This window comes from Leiobunum rupestre, chromosome 2, assembly GCF_980474605.1.
Source record: "Leiobunum rupestre chromosome 2, qqLeiRupe1.1.hap1, whole genome shotgun sequence".
NCBI classification, from domain to species: domain Eukaryota; kingdom Metazoa; phylum Arthropoda; class Arachnida; order Opiliones; family Sclerosomatidae; genus Leiobunum; species Leiobunum rupestre.
Genome location: NC_143385.1, coordinates 84,650,435 through 84,664,829, shown reverse-complemented (window position 1 = coordinate 84,664,829; position 14,395 = coordinate 84,650,435). Strand labels below are relative to the sequence as shown.

General features: G+C 34.9%; 1 protein-coding gene across 1 annotated transcript in view; it reads left to right on the top strand.

Annotated features, from left to right (window-relative positions):
• Nucleotides 1-9,560: 9,560 nt before the first annotated feature.
• Nucleotides 9,561-14,395, top strand: part of LOC149959848 (N-acetylglucosamine transporter UNC93A-like) — a 113,608-nt gene continuing 108,773 nt past the window's right edge. Inside the window, exon 1 of the mRNA XM_090165182.1 lies at nt 9,561-9,692. The gene's annotated coding sequence lies outside the window, so the exon portion shown is untranslated. The remainder of the gene's footprint in view (nt 9,693-14,395) is intronic.

The window sequence follows — 14,395 nt, the reverse complement described above, 5'->3', positions numbered from 1 at the left end:
AAAAATGTAGTCCCTTTAAACGTATTACATACTACGGCTCTCGGTAGACTTTTTAATTTAAATATCAAGTTGAACAGTATAAGGTTAAGTATTATCTAATTAATTCGGTGCAAAACGAACAAATGAAGTGATTCGCGATTGAGAGATATTGCTTCACCCGACTTGGCATACAACCTATCACTATAAAAAATTGAAACATAAATTTCTTTTTCAGGGTTTTTAATTTTTTTCACTTTTTATCGATATTAAATGTCTAATAACAGTAAACATACTTCAAAACATTAATAGTGTTACGTTGATAATCAGTTTAAAGCTAGTCCAGAGGTTTAGTTTTACTTTTAGATTTGAAAAATTAGGCGAAAATGCCACTTTATTAAAATTTGTAAACAATGTATTAGACTAATCATGGAATGAAAAATACAGAATATTTTCCGGAAGGAAAGGCCTTGGTCATTTTAAACGCACTCTCGCAAGCTCAAAATTGGTGTTAGCGTCGAGTTCGGGACTACTTATTTTCTTTCAATTTTTCCCATTAGATAGTAGCGGCAATGAGAGTAGCGGAGGTGTCTCTAACTACGCTGTACAGCCAAAGGTAGAGGATTTTCAGCCCCCTGGAGTGACTGATTTCTAACTCTTTGGGGCATATAGTTCATGCCTTCCCACATATACTTTTACTCTAAGGTTCGTCTTTCGCAATAAAGGTTGAAGTGAGATCGGAATAGCTCGTAGCACGCGTCGCGATAGACTCCATCGCCATCTCTTTTTAATAATAGAACTAAAAGCTACCTATGTGAGAATATTCAGCTGGCGAAAGTGCATTTAAAAATTACTCGAAGTGGACTCGAGTTTATAAATTAAGTGAAAAATACCCGGCGAGTATTATATATATATATATTATAATATATATATATTATATATATATATATTATATATACTATAATTGAAAGTACTCTAATTGAAACTAATATCTATCAATAATTCGAAGTTTTAAAAAAGTCCATGATGGGTGAAACATACCCATTAATCATGGAATGATTTTTTTCCGGAAAAATACGGAAAATTTTACGACTTACAACACTAGAATAATCTTACGTTAATATACTTTCACTACACCGAGTCACCTTCAATTTGATCGATTTCCAAAGTCATATACTAAAATGTGAAGAAATGGCGAAATTGGTGTATAAAAGACATTGCATAATTTGTTTTTCAGCTTTGAAATTTGTTTTTTATCCTATACTTAGCAGCCTAGGAACAATTGTATTGTTTTAGTAGCTTAAATAAACACGACAGCGTTCCAATTATACCAAAAGTAAATAGGGGGAGAAAGTCTATTACTGCCTTCAGATTTTACCTTCCACCATGCTTGACACCCTTTTTAAAGAGCTAGTGATCACGTGATATTTCTAACCAATAAGGATAGCGCATTACGCGCGAAGTAGTGCATTTGTGGTATTCCGGTCCGCGCTCAAGATGAAAATTTTGAATTTTATTCCCTGGCAACCATGTCACCGCCTCGCGATTTCAAATAGTCTCTCTGTCAAATGCCGACCATTATTTCCTTCGATAACGGTTGATTTTAATTAATAATTACTATATCAATTGTAAAATAAACGAAAAAGCTCGTAGCTATAGCTATTATTTCAGTTAAACTTGCAAATTTTTAGGCTTTAACATCGTATATTTACCAATTAGTCCCGATCTCCGCTCTTAGATGGCGCCACGCTCTCCACGATTGAAGTGAGCGTTATTCTAGTTACGGTTTATTTCTTTTCAAAAGTCGCGTTATTATTTTTAAAATGTCACATTTTAGTTTCTATCATATATCTACTTTATTTAGGAACTAAATTAACCAAATTATCGAAAGCAAAAGTTTAATATTCACGTATTTTATAGAGAACTATTTTTCATCGTGGCGGAGTACAACCGAAACCTTTGTGTCCCTGTAAAGAGGCGAGGGGGAAGTCATTTCCGAAGCCCAAAAATTTCACCCCTCAAATAAGACGTCGTGCGGTTGGACCCAAGTGCCCTATTTACTTTTGGTATTAACCGAAGCAGGAATCCATACCTCTTCTTGGAATGCTTATCGCGGCAGAATTTCGTGGCTGACGTTTTTTTTTGACATCACTATGTTAATTTAACAAACAACAACGTGAGAGGAGAGCGCGCGCAGAGGGGATTTTTTCTCTCGTAGGCGGGGCCAAAGTCGTCAGAGTGATCTTACAATACGCGATAAGGCAGAATAAGCATTCCAAGTAGAAGTATGGATTCCTGACCGAAGTAAATCATTGTGAACGATATAAACTCACAGTTGCAATCTTAGTATATATATATACAGGGTCTTTTTTTTTGCTCGGAAAAGTGTTTTTTTTCAAAAACTATTTATAGTACCGATTTCAAATTTGGAAGGTCAATTCTCTATACCGGGGGACATCAGTTTGAGAAATTTGAGCGTTTTCGGTAATGTTTTTCACCAATTTTGAAAAATTATTTTTCGACCACTAGGTGCGAGATAAAAAATTTCTATTATAAAGTTGTAGGCCGTCATCGAAAACCCTTAAAAATTGTTCACTCGACGAAAAACAATTTATTTATCAGTGAAAATTCGGGCTTGAAAAATTTACAAGTTGGTGAAGCCAAATTACGATTGTTTGAAACGATAATTGAAACCGAATTACCTAATCCAGTTGAAACTTTGGTTAAAAAAACGACCGGATTTAAAAAACACGAGGCTATAGGTCAATCCTAAACATGCATTGGGTATTTAAAGGAAAACTTTGGGAGATTTTTATCAGTGTTTGATAATATTTCGAACAATGCCTCGTTATTCAGTAGCTGAGCGTACCGAGATAGTTGCCATTTACTTTGGAGAAGCAGCGCAAAACCTTAGAAGAGTGACTGAAATCTTCGCAGAAAGACATCCAAATGGAGCACCATCAGTAAATACAGTAAGACGAGCAATTCACGATTTCAATCAATTTGGTAACTTGCAACCTAGGTTTCGCGGATTGGGTCAACCGGATTTAGACTTCGAGAACAATGTACTCGCGTACTTTGTGGCATATCCTCGTCACAGTTGCGCTAACGCCGCTGCTGATTTGGGTTGTTCTGCAAATCGTGTGTGGAAAATTCTTCTTAAGAATCGCTATCACCCATACAGAGCTACGCTCCACCAAGGACTAATTGACGGAGACCATCAAAGACGTTATGAATTTAGCAACTGGTTACTAAATGCTGTCCAAGAAGATAGACAATTTTTGCGCCATGTTTTGTTCTCCGACGAAGCGTCATTTTCTAGAGATGGGCCCTTTAATCATCAAAACAGCCATCTTTGGTCTGACATCAACCCACATTGGGGTTTTGAATATCATCACCAGGTTCAATTTGAACGGGTCAATGTTTGGATTGGACTTGTTGGAAACCGTTTGATTGGTCCCTTTTTCTTGCCGACGAACCTCAACGGCCAAAGGTATTTACATTTTCTACAGAACGAACTGAGTGACGCAATCGACGACCTTCCATTGGCTGAAAGACGTCAGTTGTGGTTTCAGCAAGATGGCGCCCCTCCGCATTTTTCCCGGCAAGTAACTGAGCACCTCAACAACGAGTTTCCTGAAAGGTGGATAGGGAGAAATGGTCCAGTGCATTGGCCAGCAAGGTCACCTGACCTAACACCGCTGGATTATTTTCTCTGGGGATTCGTTAAAGCAAAGGTATACGCCACGCCCATTGAAACTAGGGAGGAACTCATTAGACGAATAATCAGTGCTTGCCGAGACGTCACACCAGAAATGGTAGAGAAAGCGTTTGAGAACTTAATTGTCCGCGCACAAACCTGTGTTGCAGCCAATGGTGATATTATTGAAAATGTTTTGTAAAAATTTATGTGAATAAAATATCTGCATTTAAAAACCAAACGTGTACATTTTTTCAAGTGTGAAAACTCTACTACGTTTGTATTAGACTTGTTCCCTTTTCAATTATCGTTTCAAACAATCGTAATTTGGCTTCACCAACTTGTAAATTTTTCAAGCCCGAATTTTCACTGATAAATAAGTTGTTTTTCGTCGAGTGAACAATTTTTAAGGGTTTTCGATGACGGCCTACAACTTTATAATAGAAATTTTTTATCTCGCACCTAGTGGTCGAAAAATAATTTTTCAAAATTGGTGAAAAACATTACCGAAAACGCTCAAATTTCTCAAACTGATGTCCCCCGGTATAGAGAATTGACCTTCCAAATTTGAAATCGGTACTATAAATAGTTTTTGAAAAAAAAACACTTTTCCGAGCAAAAAAAAAGACCCTGTATATATATATATATATATATATATATATATATTATCACGCGTTTCCTGTAAACACTAGTCGTTAATTTCTAAAATGGCCGGTTCCGGGCTGTTTAATTGAACCTTCGCTTGCAATCTTAATCCCGGTAAATAAAGTCAACCGGGTATTACCTAAAAGTTATAAATAAAATATAAATATTAAAACATCTTTAGGAAAAATTTTGAGCGGTAACCAGTTCGTAGTCTCAAAAAAAATTACATATTTATATTAAAGCAAGTGGCGGCTCTAGAATTTCCACCTGTTTTATGAAAAGGCCCCTGTTAATAGAGATTGCCATTATTCTATCATATTTTTCGAAAACGCCACTTTACTAGAGAGCATGGTGCCATCTATTTACGGCAAGGGAAGCTAAAATTTAAAATATTAAAATGATAACGTCGTCAGAGAGCCATTGAATAGTATTTTAGTTACACAGCTTATACTCTATTTAGGGGACTTTGGCATATCCCGTGTAAAAATATTATGTATCATTGCTGTAATTTATGTTATTGATCAATTTACAAACGATCCAATCAACGCGAGGGGTACCTATAAGTACCACCTTTTTGATTTTGACGCTAGCGACATCTATTGAAAAAAGAGCAACTTCACGAAGAGCCACCACTTGCTTCAATTAATAATTATTTATTTTTTAATTTTAAACCCTAGACTGGATAGATAACACCAAATTCATGACGTCGTATACGCGTCATAATATCGGGGCAGTGATGCCAGATCGAGAAAAATTTCCCACATTTAGGGAAATTTAGACCTTGAAAATAAGGAAAAGGGAAATTAGATCAAACATTTTAAAAATCTGACCAAATTTATTAAACTTTAAAAATAAATACAATAAAAATAGCCACTGATACTATTAGCTTGTTTTGGTATTTTATTTAAGCCTTCGTTAAAGATCTAAAACGAAAAAAATATTTGACTTGATTTATCGGTATATAGATGGCGCTTTATTACCTACACTAGGGGCTGACAGGGATAATTATTAAATTAAATTATCGAACTCCTACCAGATGGCGCTAGCAGTCTGAACTTTGGTTTTTAGTTTGGACACACAGAATAGCTTGACGGATCAACGCCGCGCTATTATAATTATCACATCTTTGGCATTTTAAAAGTTTATCAAGCCTAAAATTAACATAAATAACAATTATATTAACAACTAATTATGTATATACGTTCCAAAATGTTTATTTCCATTTCGGGGAAAATTTTTACCGTTAAAAATTGGGTGCCATTTTCTACTACTAACCCATAACTAACCCACCGGCAGCGCCACCGAACGGAAGACGCAAAAACCAACTATATAGATTAATACCAGAAGAAAATAGGGGGTAGTATGTTTCTAGTCAGCTTTGGAAAGGCGTCACTTTTCACGAATTTTCGCGCCAAAACCGTTTGGCGGTAAATCGCGGATGAATACATCGTTTAAAAAATCAATTTTTCTTAAATTGAACAATTGTAACATATTGTCCTTCTCATTCTCTGTTAATTGAGCTCAGGCGTATTTGCTTTCATCGTTTATAGCCGCGTGTTGAATCAAAACAAAAGTAGAACTACTTTTTCAGTTTGGTTTATTATGCGTAAACAGGCGTTTTCGTGGGTCACAAGACGACTTCTACGGCTCAAAGCTAGTACAGATACGTACTTCCCCTATTTGCTTCGGTTAATACTGAGGCGCGTTCTTTAGACCGGTTGCCATGGCGCCGGACGTTGGTTGTTTCAGAAGAGGACACATGTCGCTCTAGCCTCAACAAATCCAAACTTCACAATTTAATTGAAAAATAACCGTTTAATATTTTTCAACACAGTTTTCGCGAAAAAAAAAACATTTTATAGTCCTTCCGGCCAACATGAAACTATAAACTTGATGCTGGTTCTTGAAAATAGTGTTACAAGTTGTTTCAAGAAATAAAATCGAACTTCATAGGCAGACATGGGCAAATCTGTTGATATTTATAGATTCACTCTCACTCAAGAGTCAGAATTGAACTAAATAAAAATCTTCACTCTTTCCCACTCTCGCTGTTTGTCACTCGCCGAGTGAACTCTTCCCCGAAGAGTGAGGTTAGTTAAGGTCACCAATTTTACTCTTATTCTTGGCGGGAAACTTGAAATGTAAAGCGGGAAATTTAAATTCGGTCCAAAAATTATATTTCAAGCTTTTTAGCCTCCTTTTCCCTTAATAGATGCCACCACGCTCTCCGGTAATGACATTAAATTAAATTTAAATTCCAATTTCCCGCCATATTTAAATAGCCTTGAAAATCGATAAGAGTGAAAGAGCTGACCTTGAGTCCTTGACTACCTTCACTCATTGCCCGCGAGCTGACTTGGCTCTTACGAGCGGAGTTTTTTGTTAGTGAGTGGAGTGAGAAAAGTGTGGAACAAATGAACTCCGAGTTTTGCCCAACTCTGGCCCTAAGGGTTTATTTTCCTGTGAGCTATTTTTGAATCGCTCTATTGAACGTTTTTCCCCATAGTCCTTCGTTTTGGAATCTATATGTTAGAATTGAACTGAATTGATTGTTCCATTTTGATATAAACAGGTTTTATCTATAACAATTGCAATGATAATCTAATAATTGTAATGTACTAAAAATGAGTTTAAAGTTACATTATAAATTAAAAAATGAGTCATAGAGCTCTGGGAAACGGATAAATTAACAGCGAAAATTTCAATTAATCATTAAAAATCCGATTTATTATACAACAAATAAGTTTTTTATTCGGATAATTTTCGAATATGGATATAAAAGAAATGAGTCAGTCTAATGTATTAACATAAGTGTATAATATTCTTACATAAGTGTGACACTTCCTATTCTTCACAAGCAAAAGTTTTACTGAGAGCTATAACAAGACATACTGTGTGTCAGAATTTATAGCCCGGTGTACCTAGTAACAAAGACCATACCACCGGAGGCCTATCATCATAGTGCCCTACGCCAGCGTCCCCAAGCCCGGACAGGTGACAAATCCAGCATGGGTAGCAGAACCCCACTACTGATGGTCGCACCTTTGACGGAAGCCACTCAACCCAGCAGAAGGTGCAGCAATGGGTGGACCAATCCCCACTTCGCACACAGCAGTGGGATTTAGAATGGATGCTATAGCAACTCCAGCCGACACCCTACCTATGAAGGTAAGGAGCCAAACCCTTTGGAAAGAGCTCCTAAAGGGGAACGACGAGCACACAGCAGCCCAAGTAACCCGGCACAGCTGGCACCGGAGATCCCGGTGGGCCCCAAAAGGCCGGGAAACAGGACCGCCGTGCCCGAATATGGAGGCTCGCCGCCCCACAGCAGGCTACCCAATCCGCCGAGGCAGCCAGTTTGCCTGGACCCTCTCCGTTAGCCTGAACCGAAGTTCAGTATCCAGCCCAAACCTGACCGAAGTCGGAGGTGGAGATAGGACCATTTGATCAGAGCTAACATCTCCCAGTGCGCCACCGCCCGTGATGGGTTACAAGAGCCGGACCCCGACTCCCCGGTAAAGCCACCAGTTATTGCACACTCTAAAAGACATACTGCTGGTCATCTCTATTTTCTAGTTTTACCGCCTTTTCCCGTTGTTTTGTTGCACGGGAAAGCGATTGTACACACGGACAATATTCGCCGGTAAACGAGAATACGGAGAATAAAATGTTGAAATATCTCAACTTTATTTCCCGGCTTTTTTCAAGCACTTTGAGCTCGACCAATCAGCGAGCGTTACGTGATATAAGGAGCAATTTTGAAAGTGTGTAAAATAGGCTTAGGAATTTTTGCGTCTATGACGTGATGGCATAACGCCTCAAAAAAGGTCCGCCGTTTTCTCATTTACCGGTAGCACTCGCGGCGGTAAAATCCCGCAAATTTGGTCCGTGTGTACAGTCGTTTTCCCGAGCACCAGAATAACGGGAAAAGGCAGTAAAACGAGACTATCGAGAAATACAGGAAAATATTGCCGGTGTGAACCAGTCCTTAGTTGTAAAATCTTTTAAAAAAGGCTTGTCGTGATCTTATTACGTCACTGTGTAACTTTAAATTCAATTTTTAAGTTTGAAAATATTTGTAAGAAAATTCTAATTTTTTTAAAAGCCCATTGAAACTCTTACACTTTAGGGGCAAACAAAGAAATTTTACCTATTTCAAATCTAATAATATTTATCACACATCACTTTATTTAGCGGACTTATATTTCCGATAGAGGCCGAACAATCCCCGCCTTTGGTAGTGGCCGAAGGTAACATTGATTTCGATTATAGAAATGTTAAACTTCTTATCGGTACTAACATAAGTGGATAATAATCATAAGTATGGCACAGAACGAATTCGGTTAATGTTAGTCTGTCGGGAGTGATTGCGAAATAGGAAGTTTCCGAACAGGTAACTCGTCCATTCCTACTCTTTCCGTTGGTAAAATAGTTGGTTAGTTTGATGTCGAGAAATACGAGCGTACACGCGTTTAGGTTTGGAATTCGAAAAAAACTAACTTCTGAAATGGAGCCAGTGTTGATATTAGTTATTTTTACCTTCCGATTCAATAATTCATCATTATTTTCAAAAATTAAGCGTTATTTACACTTTTTAAAGCATTTAAATTTTAAATAGGCCTTGGCTGGTCCGTCGAAAAACCTGCCGCGGACCGTCGATGATTTTCGGGGAAACCTCTAAATACTAGGAGCAGTTCGCGGAGAGCTGTCAGTCCGTCTGCACGTAATGGTTTACGTTGTCATTGGCGAAACAGACTATCATTAAAAAAATTGCATTGGGTGAATAGGAAGTGTCATACTTATGTTTACTACGATACTTATGATACTTATAAGGTAGGGAGATAAGGGTACGTAGCTTTGTTTTCCTCTATTCGATTAGTTAATACCCCAGCGAGTAGAGATTTCCACCCTCATCTTTCTTGCGCCAAGGAAAAATTCAATAAAACATTTGTCTTAATCTGGCGAAATTGACGAGCCCAACCTTCTTCTCGGTAGAGCACGCGGGTTGCGCCGGGAAAACAAACGCGCAGGTTTGCCGTACGTGGCGGGTGGAGGGGCGAGGCGGTGACGCAGGAGGCGCCAGCGTGTCTGACTTCCCGGTACTGGTCCGCTCTCGGCGCTCCGAGTCTTTCCGGTTGGTCGTCATGGCAACGTCGAAACGGAACAGTAAAATATAAGAAAAGGCGCGGGGGGGGGGGTACACACCCCGTTTGCACGCGCCACGGCACGAGACGGGACCTGTCCTTCCAGAGCGCGCGCCGAGTTCGAAGAGGACACTGCTTCATTTGGCCGACGACGAGCTTGAACTCGCTTCAGCAACATTGTTACCGATTTCCTCCATCTCTACAGCTGAAGACACAAACGAATTAACGTAAGTAGAATCGTTTGATTAATTATATGATTAGTTAGACGACTTTATCGACGATTAAGTCTGACAATAGGTCTGATTGTAAATGTTAGCGTTCGGATAATAAATTTTCCGTTCATTTCTTTTATATCAATATCCGAAAATTATCCGAATAAAAACTTATTTGTTGCGTAATAAATCATATAATAGTCGTGAATAATCTCCATAAATAAACAGTTAATCGGATTTTTTATGATTAATTTAAATTTTCGCGGTTAATTTATCCATTTCCCCGAACTCTAGTAAATGTTAAACTGTATTTAGTTGACATTGAAAAATGTTAAAATATTTTCGAGGACTTAATATAAGAATTTTATTTATTTTGTTTTATTTATAATTTATAATTAATAAATAACGTTAACTAGCGTTATAAAATTAAGATTTTAATTAATCCAAGCTTCCTCGTATACTTCTTTTCGCTAATTACCACAATTAGTTGAGTTCACTTAGATGGGTCTCAACGTTATATTTAGCTATAAACAATAGTCGTTTTTTTTCAACCACGCCTTAATTAAAATGGTTTTTGGTCTCCTACTCAACGACGCGACGCTAGCTATCAATTACAGCTTGTCAAAAATATAAAAATAGAAAATGGTTAAAATATCCCTTGCGCATTCCATTAATTAATTTAATTAAGTTTACCGTTTACTAGTTGATTTCTCTATGGATCATAAGTGAAACAAAAAACATTTAATGGTATTATAAAAAAACACAAATAATTAAATAAGCAATACTTTGCGGATAAACTAAACTTCATTTCGGAAAAAATTTGGTCCATATGCCTTACAGACGAATATGAAATCTATTCAGGGTCACGTCAATATGCTTTAAAGCCTCCTAATAATCATGTTTAAATTAATAAAACTACTATGACGATCTCATCATTTTAATTTTGATTTCATCATTTCACTCTCGACATTAATAGCGATCGAAATCGTTCGCCGACAGGATAATTGTAGCTAATCTGTTCAAACAAGTTTAATCATTTCAATCAAGATTTAATCATTTAAATTAAGATTGAATCATTTCAATCAAGATTAAATCATTTCAATCAAGATTTAATCATTTCAATCAAGATTTAATCATTTCAATCCAGATTTAATCATTTCAATCAAGATTTAATCATTTCAATCAAGATTTAATCATTTCAATCAAGATTTAATCATTTCAATCAAGATTTAATCATTTCAATCAAGATTTAATCATTTCAATCAAGATTTAATCATTTCAACCCAGATTTAATCATGTGCATCAATATTAAATATTTGAATCGTGAATTAATAATTGAATCCAGATTTACTTCAATTAATCTTGATTTAATATATATAATAATTATTATATCATTTTAATCATGATTTAATCAGATTTAATTGAGTGTGTCCTAATAATCGTTATAGTGACCACTGCCAATTATACAGTCGATTAAAGGATGTAATAATTGTAACTTCAAAACCATTACGTACGCGATTTCAGAGAAGGAATAATGATTTCATGCTATTGGTTTTCACATGTAAACTGACCAGGAAATAGAAGATGTTTTTTTTAATAATGATTACATAAATTACACACCTAAAGAGTGGGGCCATTGCTAATATCAATGTGATGACCACCCCCCCCCCCACCCCAAAAAGTTTTATATGGAGCCGTGCTTACCTAAAGAAACGTCGTAAGCAATCGATAGTACTCCCGCGTAATTATTTGTAGTAGCTTATAACAATCGGTTACAGTATCTAAGTCGTAAGTTACACTCCGTTCATATGAAAACCATATTTCTTAATAAAATAGTTTTGGACGATCACTATATATATGTATTGATGTATTTCTCACTGCGCGATTTTTGTCTACAGAACCCTGTTTTAAAAAATCAACTTGAACAACCATTACGATAATAGTGAATCATATTTGAGGCCAATATTTCATCCATAATTTGGGCTACTTTGATCGAAAGTTATAATCCTAAATGGGTTCTATTTAATCGAATGTTACAATCCTAAATGCGATCTATTTCATCAAAGGTTACAATCCTAAATGCGTTCTATTTGATCAAAAGTTACAATCCTAAATAAGTTAAATTAGATCGAAAGTTACAATCCTAAATGAGTTAAATTAGATCGAAAGTTACAATCCTAAATGAGTTAAATTAGATCAAAAGTTACAATCCTAAATGAGTTAAATTAGATCGAAAGTTACAATCCTAAATGCGTTCTATTTGATCAAAAGTTACAATCCTAAATGCCTTCTATTTGATCAAAAGTTACAATCCTAAATGCGTTCTATTTGATCGAAAGTTACAATCCGAAATGAGTTAAATTAGATCGAAAGTTACAATCCTAAATGCGTTATATTTGATCTAATTACAATGTATGATATTCAACTTTTTTCTGATTTGATCAAAATTATTTGATCCAAACAGAAATGGATTCAAACTGTATGTTTTGATATAAGTTGGACATTATCGTAACGGAAATAACTTTAGCAAAATAGGGAGTCCAATACTTATCTCGTAAGACTAGATTATATACTTATGTTATTATTGAAAATTAACCAACATATCAGATAGTAACAGTAACCTGTGGTGCTCTGAAATTAATTTTCAAAGTTTTATTTTTTAAGACAGCTGAATAGTAAAATTACCATATTTATTTCCGCTTAGCAGTTTTTATTTCCGTTTGCATAACGGATATCATTGGCTTATAAAAAAAACTAGCTAGCTATGTAAATAGCGTTTTATTGAATCTGGGGGAGCTACGGAACACCTCCAGTCAACAGATCGATTTCCGCTTAATTTATTCCAAATATTCGCTGCACCTTCAAAAATCCGCATTCTACTGGCAGAGAGCTGTCTGTAGAGTCTAGAGATTAAATGCCCGGGGAAAAAGGATTGGAAATTTGCAGAAGCTCGATGGAAACCGAAAAAGCTGGCCTGCCTAGATTATTTTATTTTAATATTATTTTAAACTTTAAAACCGTATAATACCTGTACCTTTTATCCAATATCCTTAAAAACTTTATAAACAAAATAAATATTGTAATTGTATCACTCTGACTAGTGAAAATATAATTAACTTGAAATAAAGTAATTTTCAACGATTGACTGTACACTATAGAACACTTTATTTTTAAAAACAAAATTGTAAAGTTTACGTTACATGTTTCGGGATATTTGGCGAGTACAAATCTGAATGTTAATTTACGCTTTATAAATGACAATAACTATTTCTATAGACAATACCGAAGTTAAACCAAGAATGACTTACGACACTGCTTAGTGGTTTGTTGTAGGGTTAATTTCTAAATTTGTTCTTCTGTAAACAACGCGTTTTTGGATTATATTTACAATGATTGGTCTATTTACGTAAATATTTTCTATTAACCAAAGTAGAAAAAAGAATGACTGTGTTTACTCCATTTTTAGTGTTGCACCCAATTCCCTCTGGCTCTAACACTAAGCTACTCTTCCTATAATGTAATGTTTTTGAAAACCAAGTACCGAAAAAAAAACAAGCATATAACATAAGAAAAAAACATTTATTAATAGGCGAAAATTATAGAACTGAAAGAAAAGGTAAATCGATTTTTTTTATAAAGGTATTAATCTATTTAATGAAATGTCCCCAGTGAATATAAAAAATATATCGCACTTCAAATGTGAAGCGAAAAAGTTTATTATGTCGCGGTAAAAACCAATAATAATAATCCCTCATAAATTTTAACAACTAATTTTTATAATTTTTTATGTTTGCTTAAAAAAACAAAACTCATATAATTTAGCAAATTTTCTCTTTTTTGTTGTTGTAAAGTAATCATTGATACTAAAGGCCTGCAAGTCACCCATGACTTTGCCTAGATATTGTAAACGCCGACCAAATCTGATTTTTTTTAAATAAACCTTTTTTATTATTATTATTATTATTATTATTATTATTATTATTATTATTATTATTATTATTATTATTAGTATTATCATCAATCAACACAGCCTGCTTATTTTTTATTTTTTTTTTTTTAAATTGCGCCGGAAAAACTTGAATTTATTTTCTTTGGATAATGTACTTTGTAAAAAGCAAAATTATATGGAATTACTTTTTCCAATAGAAAACTAGAATGTTGAACTTTGGAAAATATTATATAGGATAAATCGTTTTATCACATTTTGATTAAATTTAATTTGATGAAGTAATGGTAGTTTCAAATTGGAATCAGATTATTTTTAATCATTTTAACCCGTATCAAATGCGGATTAAATTCTATAAAAATATCAACAAACGTAATTTGGGAAAGTAAATTGATCAAAAAGTAGACCAACTATATTTCATTGGGTTTTGAACCCATCTGATCAAATTGTATTTGATCAAAAATAGTTTATCCAAGGAAAATTCAATATTTTAAATTAAATTACGGATCTTTAAATCAAATTTTTGGCTAATTTGATGAAAATGCTTTCGGTCTTTATTTACTTAGAGGTGTTCTTCTATTAATAGTTAATTTATCACTGGATATCTGGATAATTAAATAACTTATTATTCTATAGTTTATTATTTAACAAAAGAATAAATGTATATTAACATCATTAAAAGCGTTAAAGCTAAAACTCAGTAAACAGAATGCACTGTAATAAAAATAATAATAATAATAATCAGCTAGGCTAATACCGAAGCGAGATATTT